This window comes from Zalophus californianus, chromosome 8 (genome assembly GCF_009762305.2).
Source record: "Zalophus californianus isolate mZalCal1 chromosome 8, mZalCal1.pri.v2, whole genome shotgun sequence".
Lineage (NCBI taxonomy): Eukaryota > Metazoa > Chordata > Mammalia > Carnivora > Otariidae > Zalophus > Zalophus californianus.
Genome location: NC_045602.1, coordinates 79208099 through 79227547, shown reverse-complemented (window position 1 = coordinate 79227547; position 19449 = coordinate 79208099). Strand labels below are relative to the sequence as shown.

The 19449-nt window shown below is 37.9% G+C and overlaps 1 protein-coding gene across 8 annotated transcripts in view; it reads left to right on the top strand.

Moving 5' to 3' along the window:
- REV1 (REV1 DNA directed polymerase) overlaps positions 1 to 19449 on the top strand; it is a 101152-nt gene that overhangs the window by 33751 nt on the left and 47952 nt on the right. Inside the window, exon 2 of one of the 8 annotated variants that reach the window (XM_027620779.2) lies at positions 5912 to 5977. The exons of 5 other annotated variants lie outside the window; for them this stretch is intronic. The gene's annotated coding sequence lies outside the window, so the exon portion shown is untranslated. Of the gene's footprint in view, positions 1 to 5911; positions 6066 to 19449 lie in introns of all 8 variants that reach the window. 2 more of the 8 variants (XM_027620778.2, XM_027620776.2) reach the window with 2 other exon arrangements.

Below are 19449 nucleotides of genomic sequence, written 5' to 3'. Positions count from 1 at the left end.
ATGGCTGTAAATATTTGTGTCGTTCTCTGATATTTATCTCTCTGCTTCTCAGCTGGCTGTTACTTGCTTTTCTTTGAGGTCTCTTTATACATCACTTCCCCTGACTTGTCTGATTGTCTTCCTACTGGTGTAGGTGACTTCTCATGCGTCTGTGGGGCTATGACTCCTTAGTATCTTACCATTTATTGGATCTTACCGTAGTTGGCTGTTTACTGGATAAGAGCAAGAGTTATATTTTCACATTTCATTACTGTTGTACTGTGTCTCTACAGTGACTGGGCATTAACCACTCAGGAAATATTTATTGAATTAAAATTAAGTTTTAATTAACTGATACATTTTCCTGGTTGAGTTTTATCGGGCATTGTTGACAATGAATTTAGTCTAAGAATGTTATCTCAGAATGAATGCTGGTGCAGCTTTGGGAAAGTTCATAACATGCAACTTTTCTCCTTAGGTATCCTGGAACATTCAAGCTCCACAGACTTTTCTGAGATGCATTATAAAGGTTAAAAATGTTAAAAAGAAAGAAACATTGCTTGTTGGATTAGCCAGTAGTGGAAGTCCCCAGTTGAGGGCACCCTTATTCATATAAAAAGAAAGATTCTTTGTGTGAGGGAGGAAGAAAAAATACTGTAGTGATCACTACCATAGTTGAGAATCGAATTCTGATTCTACTTTTGTCACCAATTTTTGTGTGACCGTAAGATACTTTCTGTATGGACTTGTTTTATTTGGACCCAGTTTTATCCCTCTCTTTTTCATTATTATCCCTGTCCTTCTTATTATTTTCCCTATCCTTTTCTTTTGGATAGGGATGAAAATACTAATTTTCACTATTACTAGGATTACATTATAATTCTACAAGTAAAGTTCCATTTTGTTGAATTTCCTAGGGACATGCAAATTGTGATAAAATTTTTTTAGAAAAATTTTCAGTTTTAGTGAATATTCTGTCAGTTTGTAGATAAAAGAATCAACAAATATGTGTAATGAGTTAGCAGTAGTAAAGTAGTGCTTTAGATGCAGTAAGACTAGTAGGAAATACTGTATTATTATTATTGATTCTTAATCATGCTCCCCATAGACTTTAACATTCCAAGTTTTCTTGATCCCTGTAAAGTTCCCAGTTCTGCCAACTGAACTTCTCTTTGGTGACTCCTATACTTTGCAACCCAGTTAACATTGAATTTGAGATTAGGAAAAGATTCTACATCTTTTGGATGTTTTGCGTCTGTCAGGCCATTTTTTTTTTCCCCCAAAAGAGGATCTTTTCCCTGCCTAAGGTTAACTTCTTCACCTTCCATCCTTTTTTTTTTTTTAGGATTGATTTTTTATTTGAGAGTGCACGTGCACACATGTGTGCACATACCCCCGGGGTCGGGGGTGGGGTGGGGTGGTGGGGGACAGAGAAAAATCTCAAGCAGACTCCCTGCTGACTGTGGAGCCTGACTTGGGGCTCCATCGTGACTTGAGCTGAAATCAAGAGTTAGTCGCTTAACCGACTCAGCCACCCAGGTGCCCCATCCTGTTTTTGTTTTTGTTTTTGTTTTTTTAAGATTTTATTTATTTGAGAGAGAGAGAGAGAGCACACATGAGCAGGGGTGGGGAGGGGCAGAGGGAGAGGGAAAAGCAGACTCCTCGCTGAGCAGGGAGACCGACTCGGGGCTTGATCCCAGGACCCTGGGATCATGACCTGAGCCGAAGACAGATGCTTAACCAACTGAGCGCCCCAGGGGCCCCCCCATCCTGTTTTTTTTAATTAAACTTTTTTTTTGAGGTAATTGTAAATTCATATGCAGTTGTAAGAAATAATACAGAGAGATACCATGAACCATTTGCCCAGTTTGTTTCCTTGGTAACATCTTATAAACCATAGTACATATCAACCAGGAAATTGACATTGATATAGTCAAGATAGAGAATGTTTCCATACCACAAAAATTCTTCATGTTGCCCTTTTGTAGCCACATCTGCTTCCCTTTTGCTCTCAGCCCCTTTTTAATCCCTTTAACTACTAACCTGGTCTCCATTTGTGTACTTTTTTCATTTCAAGGATGTTACATAAATAAAACATACTGTATATAACCTTTTAGGATTGGCTTTTTAAATTTATCATAATATTCTGGAGATTCATCCAAGTTGTATATATCAATAGTTTTTTCCTTTTTATTGCTGAATTGTATTCCATTGTATGGGTGTTCCACAGTTTGTTAACCATTTACCTGTTTAAGAACATCTGGATTATTTTCTGGTTTTGGCTCTGAATATTTATATACAGGTTTTGTGTGAACATAAGAGTGCTATTGCTAGGTCATACATATGGTAGTTGTCTGTTTAGTTTTTTTAAGAAACTGCCAATCTGTTTCTCCGTGGCTATACTATTTTATTTTATATTCTCTCACTAGCAGTTTATGAGTGACCCAGTTTCTCTGCATTCTTGTTAGCATTTAACATTTTTTAAACATTTTAATAGATGTGTCCTGATACCTCATTGTGGTTTTTATTTGTGTTGTAATTGCTCTGCATCTTCACCAGCATTTGATGAAGACAAATTGGTTTTTTGTTTTTGTTTTATAATTAATTTATGTATTCTAATAGATGTGTAGTGATGTCTCATTGTGGTTCGGATTTGTATTTACCCAATGGCTAATGATACTGAGCAGTCTTTGATGTGTTTATTTGCCATCTATATGTCCTCTTCAGTGAAATGTCTGTACATATCTTTTGTCCATTTTCTAATTGGATTCTTTTATATTCTTTTGAGTTTTAAGAGTTCTTTACATATTCCAGGTACTAGTCCTTTGTCAGATACTATGTGGTTTGCAGATACTTTATCATTCTGTATCTTGCCTTTCATCCTTTTCACATGGTCTTTTGCAGAACAAAATTTTTAATTTTCATGGGGTCCAGTTTATCTATATTTACCTTCATGGATTGTGCTTTCAATTCGAAAGTCTTTGCTTAATAGTAGATCTCAAAGATTTTCACCTATTTTTTTTCTAAAAATTTTCATAGTTTTATATTTTACATTTAAGTTCATGATCCATTTTCAGTTAATTTTTATTTAATTTTTTTGGTGGCCTATGGATATCCAATTACTCTAGCTCTGCTTGTTGAGAAACTATTTTCCTCCATTGGATTACTTTTGCACTTTTGTAAAAAATCAGTTGGACATATCTGGGTCTGTTTCTGGGTTCTCTGTTTTATTAATGTATGTGTCTCTCTTCACTGATAACACATGGTTTTGATTATTGTACCTATATAGTAAGCCTTAATATCAGGCAGAATGATTATTTCCATTTTCTTCTTTGCCAAGATTGTTTTAGCTATTCTAGGGCCTGTGCCTTTCCATAGAAATTTTAGAATAAAGTTGTCTGTGTTTATAAAATACCTTGCTGGGATTGTGATAGGAATTACATTAAGCCTGTAGATCAATTTAAGGAGAATTGACATCTTTACTATGTTGAGTTTTCCAGTCTGTGGACCTTCCATCCCATTTTACTCTGCTTTAGTTGAGTGAACAGATGTATTTTCTATGCTGCTTGTGTGTTAGGAACTATGAACAGATATGGTGGTTGATGGAGAATGTGGGTTTTGTGATGAGGAGGTCCTCTCTGAGAGTTAGGTACACAGGAAGGTAGGTGGCAACACAGAAGAGAAGTTATTGCCTTTGAGAGTTAGTGAGTCCTTCATAGAGGGATTGACTTTTTAAGCTGGGTCTTGGATAAATAGGCATTTTCTAAGCAAAAAAGGGTAAAGTCATTCTTGTCCTAATCCTGACATACATTTTCCCCTTTATATTCTCCAATTTTGGTCATTGGGCTTATTCTGATATTTTAGGTTTTTTTTCTTTGTACTTTATTGTTTCTGAACTTTCGTTTTGCTTTTGCCTCTTGTGAAAAGCTTCTTTTCCCACTTCTGTGAACTGGAATTTCATTCATCCATTAAGACTCTAATTAAATTAGATCTTGTCTCCCTCCCTAAGCCAGTCTATAGTATTTAAATTGCATAGCATCGTTGCTAGAAACATTTACTTTGCTACCTAAGTCTTATATTGTCAGGTCTTATTCATGTATTAAGTTTTTTGGAGATATAAAGCCAATTTGATGTCATAGCACCTAGCCAAACATGGATCAGAGGTAGCACTGTAGGGCCTTAAATTTTCTCTTTCATCTGATGTCCCTAGGTCTTCATCATTCACATCTTTGATCAAATGTCACCTCCTCTGAGACTTTCCCTGACCATCCTTATCTAAGATAGATGTACCTTGCCCTCCAATTCTTTCCTAACCCTTTGTCCAGCTTTATTTCTCTTCACAGAATTTATTTGTACCTGAACTGGGATCATTTATCTGACTTATTTTCTGTCTGCCCAGTGAAATAGAAGTACCATGGAGCACAGACATGAGTCTTGATCATTGCTATATCCCAGGGGCTAGAACCTTGCCTGGCACAGTGTAAGATGCTTAATAAAGGGGCGCCTGGGTGGCTCAGTCGTCAAGCGTCTACCTTCGGCTCAGGTTATGATCCCAGGGTCCTGGGATTGAGCCCTGCATCGGGCTCCCTGCTCAGCGGGAAGCCTGCTTCTCCCTCTCCCACTCCCCCTGTTTGTGTTCCCCCTCTCGCTGTGTCTCTCTCTGTCAAATAAATAAATAAAATCTTTAAAGAAAAAAAATGCTTAATAAATATTAGTTGAGTAAATGAGTGAATAACAGGGTTTGGTATTTGTACATCAGAATGTTAAAATATTTTCACTCATATGCTAATTCAACTCAGTCTTCCTTTTTTTTTTTTTAAAGATTTATTTATTTTGAGAGAGTGAGAATGAGAGAGAGAGAGTACATGAGAGGGGGGAGGGTTAGAGGGAGAAGCAGGCTCCTCGCTGAGCAGGGAGCCCGATGCAGGACTCGATCCTGGGACTCCAGGATCATGACCTGAGCTGAAGGTAGTCGCTTAACCGACTGAGCCACCCAGGCGCCCCAACTCAGTCTTCTTAAATCTTTAGTTTTTAAGAAATGGGCTACATTCTAGGCTTTTATTGAATTATAATCTCTGGGAGATAGGCCCTGAGCATGTTTATTTTGGTGAAAGCTCTCTGAGTTAGTGCTTCAAATCTAGTGAACTGTAACTGCTGTCTTCTCTGGAGTGGGATCAGGACAGTTAATATGGCAAGAGGTGTTCTGGTTATTTTGTACTTTTTTCAATATGTGGATAAAAGACCAGGTCCAGTGGCTTTGGTACTGCTGAGGTTTGTGAAAAAACAGATGGGCAGGCAAAAACTTGGGCATGGATTACAAAATGAACAAGGGAATATGCAAATATGACAGACTTATATTTCAAGTGATAATGATTTGTTTGAAAACTTTAACCTTACTTTGTTGTTTTCTGAACATGTGAATGTGATGGTTTAGGAAAAGAATTCATTTAATCATGACAAATCTAGTTTTCAGAAATGTATGCGTTCCAGAAATTATTTTTTTTCTGTATATACATATCTTTCATTTTTCTGCGATACTCTGATCTTGTAAATCAGAGAGATAGGAATTTCACCTCTAACTAACATGGGAGAGACTTCCTGTATTAATTTATGCCACCCACTGTATTTTTACCAGTGTCCAATAGGTGCTTGCACCTGATAGTTACTCAGAACTGTGTTCTGTAGTCTTTTGAAACTTCTTCAGTTTTTGCTTGGTTAAGTGTATGTGGCTTTTAGTTGAATGTGGTAAATCTAAGATAGTTAGGGAGGAACGGAGTCAAGAGAGTAAGCATGGCTACTGGAGGAGGAGTAATGGGTGGGAGTCAGAAGACAAAAGGGTCTGCACAATGGCTGTGTGATTATGGACAAATCACCTAATTTTTTTCTATTTCCTCATCAGTAACTATGCTAAATTATCTTTTCTAATTTGTAGGATTGTGAGACTCAAATGAAATAATGAAATAATGAAGGATATTACTACTGTAGAACCAAAGGAGGTGTAAGCAGCCATTTGGTTTACTTCTTTCCACCATGTATGTAGCACAACCAACATTTAATCAAGTTCTTTGGATATACAGAATGAAATGGTGCGCATAATGAATATTTTCTCATTAGAGATTTATCAAGGAAAACTTCTGTACGGGATTTTAAAATTTTGTTAGTATAATTTGTTTTAACCAGATGATCTTATAAACTATGCCTAGAAACACGAAACTGGTCTTCATGTGGCTCTTTTCGTGGTCTTTTTTTTTTTTTTAAAGATTTTATTTATTTATTTGAGAGAGAGAGAGAAACAGCATGAGAGGGGAGAGGGTCAGAGGGAGAAGCAGGCTCCCCGCTGAGCCGGGAGCCCAATGTGGGGCTCGATCCCAGGACCCTGGGATCATGACCTGAGCCGAAGGCAGCCACTTAACCAACTGAGCCACCCAGGTGCCCCGCTTCTTTTGGTGTTCTGTAATGGCATTTGCTGTGATGGGATTTCACTTGCAAGCTTGAGGCTTAAATTGTGGTCCTGTGATACATGCCTTTTACTTTTACTGTGTGTAATTGTCTCTTAGTAGGGTTGGTTTTAGTTCTGAACTTTAGTTGCATTCAGAACATTCTTAAAGAATGTTCTTTAAAATTAACAGTAGGAGTATTGTGAAATATAATTTTAAACTTTGAGAAGATAGTTTAGGATCCTAGAGTGCCTTCACTGTTATCAAGAACACCCGTTATTATATAAGTTCCACTAAATAGTTTGCATTTTTAGAATGCTAGAAATCCTTTCATTGCAGTAGCAATGCTTTTTCAAACCCAACGCTTTTATCCTTGTTAATACCATTAACTATTAGCCAACCTGCTACAGCAAATTATCTGACTTACATCTTATTTCCCCCGCAATAGTCTACCTTAAGACAATGATGAAAAAGAACAATGAAGAGAGAAGTGGCTCTGACATCTCAAAACCTATTATAGAAGGCTGTAAGCATTTAAAACTTTGTGTAACTGGTATAATAGGCAGATAAGTTGTTTAGAGTTGCTCAGAAATTCTGTCGGGGCACCTGGGTAGCTCAGTCAGTTAAGCATCTGACTTCTCGATTTCAGCTCAGGTCATGATCTCAGGGTTGTGAGTTCAGGCCCTGCATTGGGTTCCACACTGGGCATGGAGCCTACTTAGAAAAAAAAGAAAGAAAGAAGAAATTATATGTTATGTAAATTTTATATGTAAATTAGATAACATCTGTATACATATATATGTATTTATTATAAGTTAATGCATTATATTTATGAAACAGAACAGCTTAGCCCTTCAGCACTATTTTAAATATTCTAGGTTATAAAGATCCACAGGTCAGTGGGTGAGAGAGTAGGATTATTCAGTATAATTTGTTGCAACAAATCGGATGACTGGAAAAAAGCTTATACATCAAAATAATAGGAACTAAAACACATCCCAATAGATTAAAAGCAGATTTCAGAAACAGTTTATTTCAGGAAATAGACCTGGGTGACAAATATGGAAATATGTTCAACTTCACTATTAGCAGAATAAGTTTTTGCAGTTTATTTAATTTTAAAAATTATTACATGAATATACCCAATATAGGTATAGATGGATGAAAATAACTGCTCCAGCCATTGCCGAAGCAAGAGTGTGAGTTGGTGGACTTGCTTTGGAGAATGGCATTATGAAACATGCAAGGGGCCTTTAATATGATTATAACCTTTGGCTTAGTAATTCTTCCTAAGAGTCTCTTCTAAGCTGATAAGCCTGATTGGCCTCCCAGTATATGTTTATAGAAAAGATCATCTTATCATGTTGTTTTATTTGAAAGCCAAGCATCGTCTAAGAATAGAAATTCAGTTATAAATTATGCCATCTATAAGGTGACTTAAAATAATTAAAAAGCTAACTATGGATAATTTATAATATAGAAAAATTTTTGGTAAATGAGAAAGGGTAGGATATAAAATGAGAAGTAGGGGATGATCAAACTGTTAAAAAAGAAAAGCACAGGGAAAAAATGCTAGAAGCAAATATATCACAGCGGTAACTCTCTTTGGGCATAGAACTGTGAGTGGTATATTTTCTAGATTTTTTATTCTAGGCATGTTTTTGTTAGAGAATAATTTAAAATAATTCTGAGCTTTAATATTGTTTATCTTGGGAAACGTGACATTACTATAGTGCCTTTGCTTTTTTTTGCTTTTAGGCTGAACATTGGTATAGAAATACGCTACTGATAAGATAGTTTATAGAAATAAGGAACATAAATTACTCATGTAAATATTTCCAAATATACTATGTGGTGGATTGTATTTCTGTTCACTGAAATCTGCTTTCCTTCCCCGGGGGAGGATTTTACTTCCCTACTTGAAGTCTGGTTTGGCCATGTTCACAGAATGAGTAGAAGTGATATATATCAGTTTGGGGATAAAGCTTTAAAAATCAGTTTGTGCTTCATTATACCCTCTTTTTCTTCTGCCACAGTGACTGACAGTGTTCTAGATAGAGGTTGTTCCATCAGTCTGGATCTCAGAGTAAAGATGACATGGAGCATAGGATGGACATGTTTCATGAATGAAAAATAAACCTTTGTTATAAGTCACTGATTATGAGGTCATATATTACTGCAGCATAATCTTCCCTCTCCTCTCTGAGCAGCATCTGAAATAGTGGATAGGAGAAATATTTAGAACAAATATTATATTTTGTTTTAGGTTTCCAAAAGAAGTAGTCTTTGGCTTTATTTTATTTTATTTTTATTTTTTTAAAGATTTATTTATTAATTTGAGAGAAAGAGTGTGCCCACACAGGCAGAGGGAGGTGCAGAGGAAAGGGAGAGAATCTCAAGCAGATTCCCTGCTGAGCATAGAGCCCGATGCTGGGCTTGATCTAACGACCCTGAGATCCTGACCTGAGCTGAAATCAAGAGTTAGCCGTTTAACCAACTGAACCCCTCAGACACCCCTCTTTGGCTATATTTTAGATCAGGGTTTGGCAGACTTTTTCTGTAAAGGGCCAGAGCTTTGTGGGTCATGGATTCTCTCTTGGAACTACTCAGTTCTGCTCTTGTACCCCTAGAGCAGCCCTAGATAATATATAAATGAATGAGAATGGCTGTGATCCAATAAAACCTTATTTAAAAAATAGGAAATTTGGCCCAAGGGCCTTAGTTCGCTGATCCTTGTTTTAGACCACAGACTCGGAATCTTGGGGTTAGAAGGAAATTTAAATCTTCAAATTAATCCTTGTCTATGTGAGAATTCCTTCTTCAGTGTTCCTGAGTTACTGACAGGCTACCACTCAGCCTCTTGCAGTGACTCCAGTGTGATGGTATACTGTCCTGGGAGGCAAGTGAAGTTCATTTTCGAGCAGGTCTGATGGTTTTAGTGAGCTAAAATGTGCATCCCTGTAGTTCCCATCCAGTAGTCCTAGTTCTTTCTCTAAGACTCCAGAGCATAAATTCAAACCCTGTCACGTCCTCTAAGTGTGATCTTCATGCTAATTCACTCTGCAGCTCTCAAGCTAGATTATTCCTAGTTCTTTGAAAGTGTGCTTTCAATCCTGTGGCCATACCTCTCTCCATTTCCTTAACAGCTTTTCTCATCATCTTTCCTCAGCTTCTTGGATTGTCATAATCCTACTTAGTTTCCAGGTTCAACTCAATCAAATGTTGGTCGGCTCTCTGTTCCCAGAGAACTTTTTTCTGATAGAATATCTTGTGTTTAAAAAAGCATATGTGGAATCCTTACTAAATTCTAAGTGCGAATGCTTGAAAATATGGGTACTGAGGATACAGTCATGATTAAATAAGGTTCCTCTCCCCATAAGTTATAAATAATACCATAAGTGCTTTTTGATTCCAGATTAAAGCTGCTGGTTGTTTTTGAATTGATTATTAACTTCAATTCCAAAATACCTGAAAGGTTTTATTGTCTTAAAGACTATCTGTAGATAATCACTAAAAGCAGATAAATGAAACAAATACTCAGATCTATGTTACTTACTAGAAATGTCTTTTACCTTTTAGTTGGTAGGTTAAGTAGTTTCTACATAGACCTTGGAATATAACTTCCTTTAAATAGTTGAAAACGTTAATAGTTCTAATGTGTGTGAATCAGGATTTTCTCACTACTATGCTGAAAGGCAAAATGGTAACAAGTATATGTTACAAATTGAACTTTCAAAATACAGTCTTATATAATATTACTTTTATTTGTTTGGTGTTTGGGGGATTTTTTGGTAAGGGTTCATTTGAAATAGGGTGCTATTTAAAAAATTGAAAATCACTAGTTTAAATGTCTCCATTTTTCTTCATTAAAGCAAAGCAGTTTCTTAATTTGTTTCTTCTGGTGTTTTGTACATGACTGAAACATCACTTAATGCTTATTAGCCAGTCTGACTTGATTTTGGTCTTTAGAGGATTCCTCCTGGTTGATTTTTACTGTACTTCTCTAATGAAGTTGGCCAGGGTCTAGTGTATATTGAGTCATAAATAGAATCAAATATTCTAGGCGTGTAGTCTGACCTCAGTGAAGCGGAGCAGAACCAGCCCCTGCCCGCTGTGTGTGTCTGCATTGTTTGAGTTCATTATTTTGAGGGAAAAGAGGTAGAGCTAATTAAAAAAAGGCAAAGAGCTCTATTTAGCTTAGTCATTTGAGACTTCTTTGTCGTGTGTGGCCATTGTACTAGTTCTCCTACATAACAGATGGTGCAGTTGTTTTAAAATAAAATGTGGAGGGAGGAGGAGGAGGATGGCGGAGGAGTAGGAGACCTAAATTTCATCTGGTCCCAGGAATTCAGCTAGGTAGGGATCAAACCATTCTGAACACCTACAAACTCAACAGGAGATCAAAGAAAAGAATAGCAGCAACTCTGTGAACAGAAAGGCAACCACTTTCTGGAAGGTAGGACGTGCGGAAAAGTAAATCCAAGGTGATATTTGGGAAGATAGACCGCGAGGGGAGGGAGCCCCCATCAGCGGGCTACTGGCAAGTGATAGAGCATGGGGCACAAAATTGGAACTTTTTAGAAGTCTGCTCCGCTGAGGGACGTCGCTCCAGTGGCTAAGCGGGGGTTGGAACCCTTGCTGGGACAGTGTGGTCTTGGGACCCTCAGAGTCACAGAAAGACCGGGGTGCCTGAGTGTGGCAGAGCTCCCAGGTATCAGAGCGGGGAAGCCGGCTGCAAAGACAGAGTCAAGGAGCAGGCTCTCGGCTCCGGGTTGCCATAAACCGTGATCCGCGGCACAATTGGGCCACTGCTCCTCCAGCAGGGACCCAACAAGTGGCAGATCCGGGGAGAGACTCCCCTTCCTCCCCCGGGAGGAGTGGCGCGGGAGTGCACCCCAGGAATCTGCTGGGTTTGGAGACTCCAAACGAGCTCATGTGTCAGAGATAGAAATGCTCGGTCACAGGCCAGGTGAGCACGGAGTTCCACCGGAGACCAGGGAGACAGGAGTGATTGACTGCTTTTCTCTGGGGGCTCACTGGGGAGTGGCGCCCCCAGCTCGGCTCCTCCAGGGCCAGAGATTGGGAGGCTGCCAATTTCACATTCATCCTCCAAAGGTGTACGGAAACCCTTCAGGGAACAAAAGCTCCCCAGAGCAAACCTGAGCAGATTAGGTAGCCCAGACCAGGCAAGCGGGGGGGGCAGTTCCGCCTCCAGCAAAGACATTTGGGAACCATGGCAACAGACCCCTCCTTCAGAAGATCAGCAAGAACAGCCAGCCAAGACCAGGTTTACTGATCAATGAGAACAGCGGAACTCCAGCGCTAGGGGAATACTGCACATAGAATCCATGGCTTTTTCCGCATGATTTTTTAGTCTTTCAAAGTTAATTTGTAATTTTTATTTTTTTTCCTATTTTTTTAGTTGAATTTTTCTTCTTTCCTTTTTCAGCCAGTATCAATTCCTTTTTTAAAATCTTTTTCTAATTTCATTTTTACACTCATATTCTATTCCTTCATTGTATTTAATCTTATTTTTTGTGTATATATGTTTTTCTTTCTTTAAAATTTTAGGATACAGTTTCTTCTAACAGACCAAAATATACACTAAATCTAGTGTATGACTTTGTCCTAGTCTCCCACCTGATCACATTCTCTCCTTTTTTCTTTTAAATTTTTTTTGTTCTTTTTTCAATCAGCTTCTTATGAATTCCTTTTTAAAAATTTTTAAAATTTTCATCTTTACAGTCATATTCCATCCCTTCATCATGTTTACCCTTATTTTTGTATATGTATGTTTTCCTTTCTTTAAAATTTTGAGAGGCAGTTTCTTCCAGCACACCAAAAAAACACCCAAAATCTAGTGTGTGGCTCTGTTCTATTCACTAGCCTGATCATGTTCTTTTTTTTTTTTTTTCCCCTTTCTTTTCCCCTGGTTTTGGGTCTCTTCTGATTTGTTGACTGTATCTTTTTCTGGGGTCATTGTTACCCTTTTCGCATTTTGTTCTCATTCATCTATTCTTCTCTGGACAAAATGACAAGATGGAAAAACTCACCTCACAAAAAAGAACAAGAGGCAGTACCGACTGCCAGGGACCGAATCAATACAGACGTTAATAAGATATGGCAACTAGAGTTCAGAATGACGATTATAAAGATACTAGCTGGGCTTGACAAAAGCATAGAAGATACTAGAGAATCCCTTTCTGGAGAAATGAACTAAAATCTAAGTCGAAATCAAAAAGGCTATTAGAGGTGCAATAAAAATGGAGGCTCTAACTGCTAGGATGAATGAGGCAGGAGAGAGAATTAGTATGAGAAGACCATATTATGACGAATAAAGAAGCAGAGAAAAAGAGAGATAAACTACTGGATCACAAGGGCAGAATTCGGGAGATAAGTGATACCATAAGACAAAACAATATTACAATAATTGGGATCCCAGAAGAAGAAGAAAGAGAAGGGCAGAAGGTATATTGGAGCAAATTATAGACGAGAACTCCCCTAATTTGGAGAAGGAAACGCATCAAAATCCAGGAGGCACAGAGAACTCTTCTCAAAATCAATAAAAATAGGTCAGCACCCCACCATCTAATAGTAAAACTCACAAGTCTCAGAGACAAAGAGAAAATCCTGAAAGCAGCTCAGGAGAAGAAGTCTGTAACCTACAACGGTAGGAACATACAGATTGACAGCAGACTTATCCACAGAGACCTGGCAGGCCAGAAAGGACTGGCATGATATATTCAGAGCACTAAAAGAGGAAAATAGGCAGCCAAGAATACTGTATCAAGCTAGGCTGTCATTGAAAATAGGAGAGAGAAAAAGCTTCCAGGACAAACAAAAACTAAAAGAATTTGTGATCACCAAACCAGCCCTACAAGAAATATTGAAAGGGGTCCTCTAAGCAAAGAGAGAGCCTAAAAGTAACATAGACCAGAAAGGAATAGAGACAATATACAGTAACAGTCAACTTACAGGCAATACAATGGCACTAAATTCATATCTTTCAATAGTTACCTTGAATGTAAATGGGCTAAATGCCCCAGTCAAAAGACACAGGGTATCAGATTGAATAAAAAAACAAGACCCATTGATATGCTGCCTGCAAGAGATTCATTTTAGACCCAAAGACCCCTCCAGATCGAAAGTGAGGGGGTCAAAAACCATTTACCATGCTAACGGACACCAAAAGAAAGCTGGGGGGGGGGGGGCAATCCTTATACCAGACAAATTAGATGTTAAACCAAAGACTGTAATAAGAGATGAGGAAGGACACTACATCATACTTAAAGGGTCTCTCCAACAAGAAGATCTAACAATTTTAAGTATCTATGCCCCTAACAAGGGAGCAGCCAATTATATAAACCAATTAATAACAAAATCAAAGAAACACATCGACAATAATACAGTAATAGGGGACTTCAACATCCCCCCCTGAAATGGACAGATCATCTAAGCAAAAGATCAACAAGGAAATAAAGACTTTAAATGACACACTGGACCAGATGGACTTCACAGATATATTCAGAACATTCCATCCCAAAGCAACAGAATACACATTCTTCTCTAGTGCCCATGGAACGTTCTCCAGAATAGATCACATCCTGGGTCACAAATCAGCTCTCAACCGGTACCAAATGATTGGCATCATTCCCTGCATATTTTTGGACCACAATGCTTTGAAACTAGAACTCAGAAAAGTCGGAAAGAACTCAAAAACATGGAGGCTAAAGAGCATCCTACTAAAAGAATGGGTCAACCAGGAAATTAAAGAAGAATTTAAAAAATTCATGGAAACCCATGAAAATGAAAACACAACTGTTCAAAATCTTTGGGATGCAGCAAAGGCAGTCCTGAGAGGAAAGTATACAGCAATACAAGCCTTTCTTAAGAAACAAGAAAAGTCTCAAATACACAACCTAATCCTACACCTAAAGGAGCTGGAGAAAGAACAGCAAATAAAGCCTAAACCCAGCAAGAGAAGAGAAATGACAAAGATCAGAGCAGAAATCAATGAAATAGAAACCAAAAGAACAGTAGAACAGATCAATGAAACTAGGAGCTGGTTCTTTGAAGGAATTAATAAGATTGATAAACCCCTGGCCAGACTTATCAAAAAGAAAAATGACCCAAATAAATAAAATCATGAAAGAGGAGAGATCACAACCAACACCAAAGAAATACAATTATAAGAACACATGAGCAACTATATACCAGCACATTAGATAATCTGGATGACATGGATGCATTTCTGTAGACATATAAACAACTGAAACAGGACGAAATAGAAAACCTGAACAGATGCATAACCAGTAAGGAATTTGAAGCAGTAATCAAAAATCTCCCAAAAACAAGAGCCCAGGGCCAGATGACTTCCCAGGGGAATTCTACCAAACATTTAAAGAAGAATTAATACCGGGCGCCTGGGTGGCTCAGTTGGTTAAGCGACTGCCTTCAGCTCAGGTCATGATCCTGGAGTCCCAGTATCGAGTCCCGCATCAGGCTCCCTTCTCGGCAGGGAGTCTGCTTCTCCCTCTGACCCTATCCCCTCTGATGTGCTCTCTCTCTCTCATTCTCTCTCTCTCAAATAAATAAATAAAATCTTAAAAAATAAAGAAGAATTAATACCTATTCTTCTGAAACTGTTCCAAAAAATAGAAATGGAAAACTTCCAAACTCATTTTATGAGGCCAGCATTACCTTGATCCCAAAATCAGACAACGACCCCATCAAAAAGGAGAAATATGGATGCAAAAATTCTCACCAAAATACTCGCCAGCAAGATCCAACAGTACATTAAAAGGATTATTCACCACGACCAAGTTGGATTTATTCCTGGGCTGCAAGGTTGGTTCAACATCTGCAAATCAATCGGTGTGATACAATACATTAATAAAGAAATAGAAGAAAGAAAAGACCAAGAACCATATGATCCTCATGCAGAAAAAGCATTTGACAAAGTACAGCATCCTTTGTTGATTAAAAGGGATATAGGGTACATACTTCAATATCATAAAAGCCATCTATGAAAACCCCACAGTGAATATCATTCTCAGTGGGAAAAGCAGCTTTTCCCCTAAGGTCAGGAACACAGCAGGGATGTCCACTATCACCACTGCTATTCAACATAGTACTAGAAGTCCTAGCCTTGGCAATGAGCCAACAAAAAGAAATAAAAGGCATCCGAATTGGCAAAGAAGAAGTCAAACTCTTACTCTTTGCAGATGATATGATACTTTATATGGAAAACCCAAAATACTCCGCCCCAAAACTACTAGAACTCATACAGGAATTCAGTAAAGTGGCAGGACATAAAATCAATGCACAGAAATCAGTTGCATTTCTATACACCAACAAGAGAGAAGAAAGAGAAATTAAGGAGTCAATCCCATTTACAATTGCACCCAAAACCATAAGATACCTAGGAATAAATCTAACCAAAGAGGCAAAGAATCTGTACTCAGAAAACAATAAAATAGTCATGAAAGAAATTGAGGAAGACACAAAGAAATGGAAAAACGTTCCATGCTCATGCATTGAAAGAACAAATACTGTGAAAATGTCTATGCTACCTAGAGCAGTCTACACATTTAATGCAATCCCTATCAAAATATCATCAACTTTCTTCAGGGAAATGGAACAAATAATCCTAAAATTTGTATGGAACCAGAAAAGACCCCCAAATAGCCAGAGGAATATTGAAAAAGAAAAGCCAACCTGGTGGCATCACAATTCCGGACTTCAAGGTCTATTACAAAGCTGTAATCATCAAGACAGTATGGTACTGGCAAAAAAACAGACACATAGATCAAGAGAACAGAATAGAGAGCCCAGAAATGGACCCTCAACTCTATGGTCAACTAATCTTTGACAAAGCAGGAAAGAATGTCCAATGGAAAAAAGACAGTCTCTTCAACAAATGGTGTTGGGAGAATTGGACAGCCACATGCAGAAGAATGAATCTGGACCATTTCCTTACACCATACACAAAAGTAGACTCAAAATGGATGAAAGACCTAAATGTGAGACAGGAATCCCTTAAAACCCTTGAGAACACAGGCAGCAACGTCTTCTACCTCAGCTACAGCAGCTTCTTCCTAGACATATCACCAAAGGCAAGGGAAGCAAGGGCAGAATGAACTATTGGGACTTCATCAAGATAAAAAGCTTTTGCATAGCAAAGGAAACAGCCAATAAAACCAAAAGACAACCGACAGAATGGGAGAAGATATTTGCAAATATATCAGATAAGGGGTTTGTATCCAAAATCTGTAAAGAATTTATCAAACTCAACACCCAAAGAATAAATAATCCAATCAAGAAATGGGCAGAAGACATGAACAGACATTTCTGCAAAGAAGACATCCAAATGGCCAACAGACACATGAAAAAGTGCTCAACATCACTCGGCATCAGGGAAATCCAAATCAAAATCTCAGTGAGATACTACCTAACAGCAGTCAGAATGGCTAAAATTAACAAGTCAGGAACCGACAGATGTTGGCGGGGATGTGGAGAAGGGCGAACCCTCCTACACTGTTGGTGGGAATGCAAGCTGGTGCAGTCACTCTGGAAAACAGTATGGAGGTTCCTCAAACGGTTGAAAATAGAGCTACCTTATGACCCAGAAATTGCACTACTGGCTCTTTACCCCAATGATACAAATGTAGGGATCCGAAGGGGTTTGTGCACCGCAATGTTTATAGCAGCAATGTTTAAATAGCCAAACTGTAGAAAGAGCCTAGATGTCCATCCAACAGATGAATGGATAAAAAGGATGTGACACACACACACACACACACACACACAGGAATATTAAGCAGCCATCAAAAAATGAAACCTGCCATTTGCAACGACGTGGATGGAAGTAGAGGGTATTAATGCTAAGCGAAATAAGCCCATCAGAGAAAGGCAGAGGATCACAGGGGAAGGGAGGGAAAAACGAAACAAGATTAAACCAGAGATCGAGACAAACCATAAGGGATTCTTAATCTCAGGAAACAAACTGAGGGTTGCTGGAGTGGTGGGGGGTGGGAGGGATGGGGTGGCTGGGTGATAGACAGTGGGGAGGATATGTGCTATGGTGAGCGCTTTGAATTGTGTAAGACTGATGAATCACAGACCTGTACCACTGAAACAAATAATACTTTATATGTTAATAAAAAATAGTTTATCTCAAAGCACAAAATAAATAAAAATGTGAACATCAATTTTCACTGTCTGATTTACTCATTGAGGTATTTTTTGGCCCAGATTACTTTGTCTCTTGTTCAATTTAACCTTCTACTTTCTGTCACCCAGAAGTTTAACCACCTGTGTTCTTAAGTCCTGAATTGAAATATTGTGAAATGTACTGCACAATATGCCATATGCCAACAGGATATGCCATATGTAGTACACACTAACCTCCATGTAGGTATACACTTCCTCTCCAATCACTAGGCTTTGGATATTGTTATACGTTTGCAGAGCTTTCTTTCCAAAATACTTGTAAACTTCTTAAATTGTATAGTCCTACTCCTGAGAAACAGTTTATGTGAAGAATTTTCTTTTTGATCAGTTGTTCTTTGATGGAACTTGTGTTTTTTGAAGAAAGGATACATAAATGCACATAGAAAAGAAAGAAGTATATGTTTAAGCTGTAAGTTTTAGAACCTGATTTTAAATTTATTAAAACTTGAAAATGTTATTATTTTACATGCCTTTTATTCGAAATTGGTCTTCTTTATAACAGACCCTTGTTCTGGATGTTGAAGGAGTTAATAATTTTGGCTTAAAAGGATGTAATAGGAAACCTTCATGGTTTTATTGTAGTTGAAATATTTCTACTAAGTTTTCATGTAGCAAATACCACTTCTCCAATTACAATGGCAAAGCTTTAAAAAGTTTGGAAAAGTTGGAGGTGCCTGGTGGCTCAGTCAGTTGAGCATCCAACTCGGTTTCAGCTCAGGTCATGACCTTGATCCTGGGATCGGGCCCCACATCAGGCTCCACGCTCAGCAGAGTCTGCTTGAGGATTCTCTCTCTTCCTTTACTCGCTCCCCCAAATAAATCTTTAAAAAAAAAAAAACTTTGGGAAAGTTGATTGAATGTGTGCTGACTCTAGGATTAATATAGAAATTTTTAGTCTGCAAATGGCTCCCATTATCTTCATTGATCTTTTTCTGAAACTTTTTTCTGAAATATAGAATGTAGATTTTATTGAGAGGCAGTAAGTTGGAGAAGGAGCATGGAGCAGAAATCAAGGCTTGGATTTTAATTTAATTCTAGGTCTTTGTCACTTATTAGCTAATCCCATATCTCAAAGCTGTGAGATTTTCATCTGATTTTCACAAGCCAGCTCTAAAGTGGTAGTAATAATAATGTTCTATCAAGCTCTTACAATTATAGGTTTTGCAGAATTGAAAATTAAATGTGAATAAAATTAAAGATAAAATAAAATTGAAGTTAGTATATGAATGATATTGTTTTGCTAAAACTAAATTCCTGTTTACAATATGGATGTGGTACTAACTGGTACATTGCATATTCTTTTATCTTAAGCATGGCTGTCAAAATGTGGTTTGCTTTTTTTTTTAAATTTTTGATTATGGCATATTACACATAAAGTTTACCACTTTATTTTTAAAGTGTATAGTAGTGTCAAGTATAGCCACCTTGTTGTACAACCAATCCCCAGAGCTGCTTTATCTTGTAAATGCTATATCCATTAAATAACTCTCCATTTCCTCTCCCCCCGCCCCACAACCACCGTTCTACTTTATGTTGCTGTGAATTTGACTATGAGATACCTCAAAGAAGTAGAATCATACAGTGTTTGGTTTTTTTTGTCACTAGTTTATTTAGCATAATAAATGGTTCAAGGTTCCCAAGGTTATAGCATGTATTAGAACCTGGCTTTTTTAAGGCTGAATAATACGTCATTGTATATATATGCCACATGAGTACATGACGTTTAAAGTAGTCTGTGACAACAGCACCAGCACCTTCATAACAAAACCTGGGCACTAAAATCGTGTGACAGTGCTTTAGT